The sequence below is a fragment of the Trachypithecus francoisi genome, unplaced genomic scaffold (genome assembly GCF_009764315.1).
Source record: "Trachypithecus francoisi isolate TF-2019V2 unplaced genomic scaffold, Tfra_2.0 Lachesis_group16, whole genome shotgun sequence".
NCBI lineage: Eukaryota > Metazoa > Chordata > Mammalia > Primates > Cercopithecidae > Trachypithecus > Trachypithecus francoisi.
The window spans coordinates 11,345,122-11,353,916 of NW_022681461.1; the positions used below are offsets into that span (position 1 = coordinate 11,345,122).

The 8,795-nt window shown below is 42.4% G+C and overlaps 1 pseudogene; it reads left to right on the plus strand.

Annotated features, from left to right (window-relative positions):
* Nucleotides 1-7,325: 7,325 nt before the first annotated feature.
* Nucleotides 7,326-8,065, plus strand: LOC117098400 (annotated as a pseudogene).
* The last annotated feature ends 730 nt before the right edge of the window (nucleotides 8,066-8,795 follow it).

Below are 8,795 nucleotides of genomic sequence, written 5' to 3' on the forward strand. Positions count from 1 at the left end.
AGCTGGAACCATGGTCTTGGGACTACTGAGTCAAAGTTACAGATACTGGTCACACAATCCAGAAAGGAACAGTAGTTCTTTAAGGTATGAGGATTCAGTCAGGGGACAGGAGCTTGGCACCTTGAATATAAACCTTGAAGTCAGAAAGACCTTGGTGAAGTCTCACATAGACCAGTCAAATCATGTTGCCATCTGCCTGTGATTTTTACCTCTTTAAGCCTTTGTTTTCTTCCTTTCTTTCTTTTCTTTTTTTATTTTATTTTATTTTATTTTTTTGAGACAGAGTCTTACTCTGTCACCCAGGCTGGAGTGCAGTGGCACGATCTCAGGTCACTGCAACCTCCACCTCCTGGGTTCAAGCAAGTCTCCTGTCTCAGACTCCCAAGTAGCTGGGACTACAGGCGCCCACCACCACGCCCAGCTAATTTTTGTATTTTTAGTAGAGACGGGGTTTCACCATATTCGTCAGGCTGGTCTCGAACTCCTGACTTCAGGTGATCCGCCAACCTCGACCTCCCAAAGTGCTGAGATGACAGCTGTGAACCACTGCACCCGGTCTAAGCCTTCATTTTCTAGCATAACTCACAAATTGTATAATTTTGAGAAGACAATCAGACATATATACTTAGTTTTCAGCCCAGTGGCTATCCAATCACTAGAAATTTCTTTCCATCTACCCCAGCTCAGATCTGCCCAACACCAGCTCTATTTCCTCTTGAAAGACATACAGATTATTTGAAGATCTGTATTTCTTTCCATCATATCTCTGTGTCCAGGACTAGGAGAGGGGCCTCCATCTGTGCATGGCTGGTTGATAAGGTGGGAGGCAGCAGTTTCTCGGCTTCTGCCTCAGATTAAGTCTTTAAAGATGAAGATGGCCTAGAGATACATCTGAAAGCCAGAGGATAACCCCAGCTTTGAGCAGTGATGGGTGATCTATATGCTCTATAGAAGTAGCCCGGTGGCCCAGGAATGGACTCAGCTTCCTGATCCAGTGAATGCTCAGAGATGGGTAAGCCCTGAGGTCCAGTCTATGGTTAGCAAGAATGTGGAGAGAAGAGAGCTATTCCCATGGAGACAGTTTGAGAGGCATAGCTGTGGGATCTAAGAAACAGCTGGGAGTTGGGTATTCAATGTCCACAGAAAAAAACATGACTGAGACTTAGAAGTGGGAGAGGAGGGAAAGACAGGTGACTGGTTTCCATGGCAACAGAAAAGAAAGCAGAACTTCCACCAATCACTTTGGGGGTGAGATTAGTTGAGGGCAAATTGTAAAGCAGGTGGCCCATGCCCAGCATGGAATCGGGGGAAGTAGATCACCTAATGGAAATGTAGAATGGTTTCAGCATTGTAAAAATAACAGCAGGGAATGGTCAAAAGGGGAAAGCCAAAATTGGGACTTTCAGGCATACTTGAGATTTATGTGTTCTCGGAAGGAATCCAGGTGTGTCTGGATTCTTTACGGTGCCATGGAAGACAGGTGGCAAAGTAGCCAAGAGATTGCCACAGCTAGGGTGAAAGGGTGGATCACCCATTCTGAAAGTGGGCCTGAAAGTGCAGGGTGGGTCAAAAGGAGCAAACCACTGGAGATGAACTAAGGCAAGAGAATGTGCCATGAGTTCATGAGTCTAAACCTCAGCATTAGATATCAACAAGATGGCTAAGGAGAGAGACTGGAAAGACCAGAAAAGCAAGAGAGCTTCTCAAAGAGCCTGTGGATATGTGTTCAAGGACCCTTTTTACCAATCAGACAACTGCAGCTCATCTTGTCCTCAGAGGGCATCCAAAGGGAGTGAAGAAGGAAATCTGAACAATGGGGCATATATCCAAAACAGGTGGAACCAGAGAAGAGATCATTTAAATTTGAAAAGATTGAAATAAACTAACTGGCAAATTCAAGATTTGTTTCCATAGTTCCTAGAGGCCAGTAGGGTGCCAGAGCAGGAATAGATCAATTTTAGGGGAGAAAGTGCATTCATTTGAGTCAGGTCTTAGGTGTTCAATTTCAGGACATGTGTTGCCTTTACCAGACATTCAACACTGCAAGAACTGGGACTTTGTTTTCCTCACATAACAGGCACATATCAGGCACTCAACATTTGCTAAATACATAAAATGAATGAATAAATAAATGACTCATTCTAGAATAGCAAAGCCTAGGTTTTAATTATTATGAGTATGCTATCTCACTGATTTTCCTAAGATTTAAAAATGTACTCTGAAAATAAATTTTTTTTTGCTTTACACAACATATCTGGAATAATTTAAACTAAGAAACTCTTTGGCAGGGAGAATCAGGAGATCCTGATAGCTCTTCGCTATTCCTCAAGCCAAAGAAGTCAGAAAAGTCCAGTCTAAGCCTAATTTAAAAGAAGGTCTTTGCAAAGACTGCTTAAGTAGAGCTTCCCAAGGACCCTTGGGAAGGTTGCCTCTTTCCCAATACAACATTGTAGCACTTCTCTCTCCATCTTCCGCCAACCGTAGGGCAGAAAAAGGATCATCTGTCTCCTTTGATGTTCTAAAAAAGGTTGATGTCTGACTGGAAGTTCTTCTCTGCCCAAACATCAAAATTCTAAACATATTTTTCAATTTTCCCACATACAGCCTGATTTACAGGAAAGCTGAAATATGTTCCAGATCTGGAGACATATTTGATTAATGGATATAATGAACATTGTTGGCTGCCATCCATTCTCACCTTTCTCCTTCAGAACAGGACCCAGATTTTATTCAATATCTCACTCTCCCTCATGTAACTCAAGCACCCCTAAAGCAAGCTGGCCCATGCCCTTAGCTCCAGGGTAGATCTGATGGTCTAAGGCAGTGATTCTCAACTTGGGGGTGATTTTTGTTCCCCAGAGATATTTGGCAATGCCTAAAATGTGACATTTTTGAGTGTCACAATGTGAGGCATCTAGTGGGTAGAGGTCAGAAATGCTGCTAAGCATCCTACCGTGCACAAGACAACCCCCAACAAAGAATTATCCAACCCAAAAAGAGAATGGTCCTGAGGTAGAGAAACACTGGTTTAAGGGTTATGGCATCCCCCTGACAAGGGACTGACTTAAGAAGAAGCCTTTTGAGTTAGGAAGAGAAAAAGCAAGATGCCTGCCAAGAGACACCAGACATTCAGAACCCCACCTCAGCAAGAAAGGACCAAGGCAATAACTACAGAGCTAAGATTTGAATGGAGTGTAGAAGGGAAAGTGCTAGAGTGCAGCGGGGGAGTAGAGGTACAGTTGTGGTGATTAGAAGTGCAGGAGGGCAGCATGGAGGCACCAGGACTCTGCAGCCCCATCTCCTCCACATGGATCACATCTGCCTGGAGTCAGAAGAGACTCCGCATTGCAGGGGAAAGTCAAGGACAAGAGCCCCACCTATCCCCATTGCTGCCACAAACACCCACAAATCCTTACATCAGAAGAATTTCACAATCCTTGCAAGCCCTGAATCCAGTTTGGAAAGCTGGTGGGAATTCACACAGCTGCACTACCCCAGATGAGTAGGATAAGGTGTGCACCACCCAAACACTCACCCACTGTGAGCCAAGCTGCTGTAGCATAGCACTGTCTTGAAACCAGAGCCCCCTCTGGAGTGGTCCCTACTCTGGGGTCCAGTAGCCACTGCTGCTCTCCAGCACTGGGGCTCCATCCTCATTCCACCAAGCCCACATAGGTGGCTGAATGTCACAACCCTAGCTGTACAGACCATGGTCCCAAGATCAGCTGTGACTCTGGTTCTGTGCAACAGGGTAACAAAGTCGCCCTACCCTCACCAAACTTCTGGCTGGAGGAACAGTTGGCCGGTACCATCCAGGGCAAATCTACCCTTGAAGTGGCCAAATCACTGCCAGTTACCCAAGCCTCCAAAAATCCAATATATCCTTGGGCCAGAGGGATGCCTATGTACATGTGTGCAGAACCTGGCAAAGCTGCACTGCCATCACCACAAACTCTCTCATCGTAGGCCACTGAGAAACACAAACACCACTAGTGTGGATTACACCTGAGTAAATTACACAGACTACACTACTGTATCAACCTTAGACCAAGGCCAATACACCACACCAAACCAACACTCTAAGACCCATTCGTCTGAACAAGTCTTTTCATACAAAGCCTACTCTGTAAAATACAATGAGGCTTCTTTTCCTTAAGAGGCATAGAAATCAACGTAAGGGCACATCAACCATGAAAAAGCAAGGAAACATGTCACCACCAAAGGAAAATAATAATTCTCCAGTAACAGGCTCCAATCATAAGGAAATATATGAAATGCCAGAAAAGAATTCAAAATAATAATCTTAAAGAAATTCAATGAGATATAAGAGAATAGAGATAGACAGTTCAACAAAATTTGGAAAACAATTTAGTATTTGAATAAGAAATTCAGCAAAGAGATATATATCACATAAAAGACCCAAACAGAAATCCTGTAGCAAAAGAATTAAATGAATAAGAGAGCTTCAACAACAGACTAGACTGAGAAGAGGAAAGAATTTTTGAACTGGAAGACAAGACTTTTGAAATAACACAGGTATACCAAAAGGAAAAAAAAATACTAAAAGAATAAAGAAAGCCTACAGGATTTATGCAACACCACTAAGTAAACAAATACACATGTTGTTGACATTCTAGAAGGAGAAGAGAAGGAAAAAGATGAGAAAAACATACTTAATAAAATAATAGCAGAAAACTTCCCAAGTCTTGGGAGTGAGATAGACATCCAGGTTCAAGAAGCTCAAACCCCGAATATATTTAATCCAGACAGGTTTTCTCTGAGGCACATTATACTCAAATTGTCAAAAGTCAAAAACATAAAAAGAATTTTAAAAGCAACAAGAGAAAAGCATCAAGTCAAGTATAAGGGAATCTCCACTAGACTAACAGTGAATTTGTCTGCAGAAACCTTTCAGGCCAGGAGAGAACAGGATGATATATTCAAAGTCCTGAAGGATAAACTATTGGCCAAGAATATTATACACAGCAAAGTTTTCCTTCAAAAAGGATGGAGAACTAAAATTTTTCACAGACAAGCAAAATCTAAGGGAATTCATCACCACTAGACCAAACTTACAAGGAATGCTCAAGAGACTCTTACATTTGGAAGTGAAAAGAAGATAACCACTGTCATAAAAACATACAAAACTATAAAATTCACTGGTAAAGCCAATAAGCAAAGGAAAAACAGAAAGGAATCAAACCTTATCAGTACAGAAAATCACCCAACCACAAAAATAAACCACATGAGAAGTAGTTAAGAAAGGATTTACAAAACAACCAGGAAACAATCAATAAAAGGGCAGGATTAAGTCTTTACCTATCAACAATAAGCTTGAATATAATGAATTAAGTTCCCCATTTAAAAGATATAGACTGGCTGAATGTATTTTTTAAAACCCAATGCCCAACCCTATGCTGCTACAGGAAACTCACTTCACTTATAAAGACACACATAGAATAAAAGTGAAGAGATGAAAAAAGATATTCCATGAAAATGAAAACAAAAGTGAGCAAGAGTAGCTACATTTATATCAGACAACATAGACTTAAAGTTAAAAGTTGTAAGAAGAAACAAAGATGACCATTAGATAATAATAGAAACATCAATTCAGCACAATAATATGACAATTTTAAATATACATACACCCAACACTGGAGCACCCAGATATATAAGGGAAATATTATTTGATTTAAAGAGAGAGATAGACTGTAATGCAATAATAGTTGAGGACCTCAACACCCCACACTTAACATTGGAAAGATCATCTAGACAGAAAAGCAACAAAGAAGCGTCAGATTTAAACAGCGCCACAGACCAAATGCACCTGAGAGACATTTACAGTACATTTTACTCAACAGCTGTAGAATACATATTCTTATTAGCACATGGAACATTCTCCAGGATTAACCATATGTTAGGACATAAAACAAACAAAAAAGTCTCTTAAAAAATTGTAACCAAAATCATATCAAGGCTGGGCCAGGTGTGGTGGCTCACACCTGTAATCCCAGCACTTTCAGAGGCCAAGGCAGGTGGATCACTTGAGGTCAGGAGTTCAAGACCAGCCTGGCCAACATGGGGAAATCGTGTCTCTACTAAAAATTCAAAAATTAGTCAGGCGTGATGGCAGGCACCTGTAATCTCAGCTTCTAGGAAGGCTGAGGCAGGAGAATTGCTTCAACTCGAGAGGGTGGAGGTTGCGGTGAGCCAAGATCGGGCCACTGTACTCCAGCCTGGGTGACAGAGTGAAACTCTGTCTCAAACAACAACAACAACAAAATCATATAAAAGCTGGGTGCAGTGGCTCACACCTATAATCCCAGTACTTTGGGAGGCCCAGGTGGGCAGATCACCTGAGGTCAGGAGTTCAAGACCAGCCTGGCCAACATGGTGAAATCCAATCTCTACTAAAACATACAAACATTAGCTGGGCATGTTGGCATACACCTGTAATCCCAGCTATTCAGGAGGCTGAGGCAGGAGAATTGCTTGAACCCCAGAGGCAGAGGTTTCAGTGAGCCAAAATCATGCCACTGCACTGCAGCCTGGGTGCAGAGACCAGCTCAGTTGTGGAGACCCTAACCCAGCGGCACTAGAGGAATTAAAGACACACACACAGAAATATAGGGTGTGGAGTGGGAATCAGGGGGCTGACAGCCTTCAGAGCTAAGAGCCACAAACAGAGTTTTACCCACATATTTATTGACAGCAAGCCAGTGATAAGCATTGTTTCTATAAATTATAGATTAACTAAAATGGGAAACAAACGGATAGGCCAAAACAAAGGGATGAGTCTGGCTAGTTATCTGCAGCAGGAACCTGTCCTTCAGGCACAGATCGCTCATGCTATTGTTTGTGGCTTAGGAACACTTTAAGTGGTTTTCCACTCTGGGTGGGCCAAGTGTTCCTTGCCCTCATTTTGGTAAACCCACAACCTTCAGCGTGGGCATCATGGCCATCACAAACATGTCACAGTGCTGCAGAGATTTTGTTTATGGCCAGTTTTGGGGGCAGTTTATAGCCAGATTTGGGGGCCTGTTCCCAACACTGGGTGACAGAGTAAGACTCTGTGTCAAAAAAAAAAAAAAAATCATATCAGGTATCTTATCTGACCACAGTGTAACAAAACTAGGCATCAACCACAAGGGGAACATTTAAAATTATACAAATATATGAAAATTAAGCCACATGCTCCCAAATGGCCGGTGGATCAAAGAAGAAATTAACCAGGAAATCAAAACAATTCCTTGAAGCAAATAAAACTGGAAATACAACATATCACTCTTTTCCATGGATCCTCAGAGGCATTCAGCTGCTTCAAGATGAAGCTGAGCATCTCCTTCCCAGTCACTGACTGCCAGAAACTCATTGAAAAGAACACAAACTTCGTACTTTTTATGAGAAGTATATGGCCAGAGAAGTTGCTGCTGACTCTCTGGGTGAAGAATGGAAGGGTTATGTGGTCCAGATCAGCGGTGGGAATGACAAACAAGGTTTCCTCATGAAGGACGGTGTCATGACCCATGGCCATGTCCACCTGCTACTGAGTAAGGTCCTGTTACAGATCAAGGAGAACTGGAGAAAGAAAGAAAGAAGATCAGTTTGTGGTTGCATTGTGGATGCCAATCTGAGCATTCTCAACTTGGTTATTGTAAAAAAAGGAGAAAAAGATATTCCTGGACTGACTGGTACTATGGTGTCTCGTCACCGGGGGCTCAAAAGAGCTAGCAGAATCTTCAAACTTTTCAATCTCTCTAAAGAAAATGATGTCTGCCAGTATGTTGTAAGAAAGCCCTTAAACAAAGAAAGTGAGAAACCTAGGATCAAAGCACCCAAGATTCAGCATCTTGTTACTCCATGTGTCCTGCAGCACAAACGGTGGTGTATTGCTCTGAAGAAGCAGCGTACTAAGAAAAATAAGGAAGAGGCTGCAGAATATGCTAAACTTCTGTCCAAGAGCATGAAGGAGGCTAAAGAGAAGCCCCAGGAACAAACTGCCAAGAGACTCAGACTTTCCTGGCTGTGAGCTTCTGCTTCCAAGTCTGAATCCAGTCAGAAATAAGATTTTTTGAGTAACAAATAAGATCAGACTCACATCTCTCTTGACTTTTCATTGATGATAGAAAACTAGGCCGGGCGCGGTGGCTCAAGCCTGTAATCCCAGCACTTTGGGAGGCCGAGACGGGCGGATCACGAGGTCAGGAGATCGAGACCATCCTGGCGAACACAGTGAAACCCCGTCTCTACTAAAAATACAAAAAACTAGCCGGGCGAGGTGGCGGGCGCCTGTAGTCCCAGCTACTCGGGAGGCTGAGGCAGGAGAATGGCGTAAACCCGGGAGGCGGAGCTTGCAGTGAGCTGAGATCCGGCCACTGCACTCCAGCCTGGGCGACAGAGCAAGACTCCGTCTCAACAAAAAAAAAAAAAAAAAAAAAAAAAAAAAGAAAACTACATAATGAAGAGAGGGAAAGTTAGGTCATAGAAATGGGGATATGTATATAGAAATCCAGTCGTGGATAAAATCAGATTGACTATTGTGTGGTAGCAGAAGACAAGTTCATGATAAAGGGATTATTTTGGGGGGATGGGTGGCTCAGGAAGGGATTCTGAGCATAAGACATCTGCCTCTTCAGAAAGGCATGGAACTTAGGGGAAATAAATGAGAAGGACTATTAATCTTTTTTATATAGTTTATTTTGAGGAATATCGCTCTTTTAAAACACTAAACACAGTTTAATACATGAAATTGCCCTTGTGAAGATGAACATGTGTTTTTTTAGAAAAGCTAACTT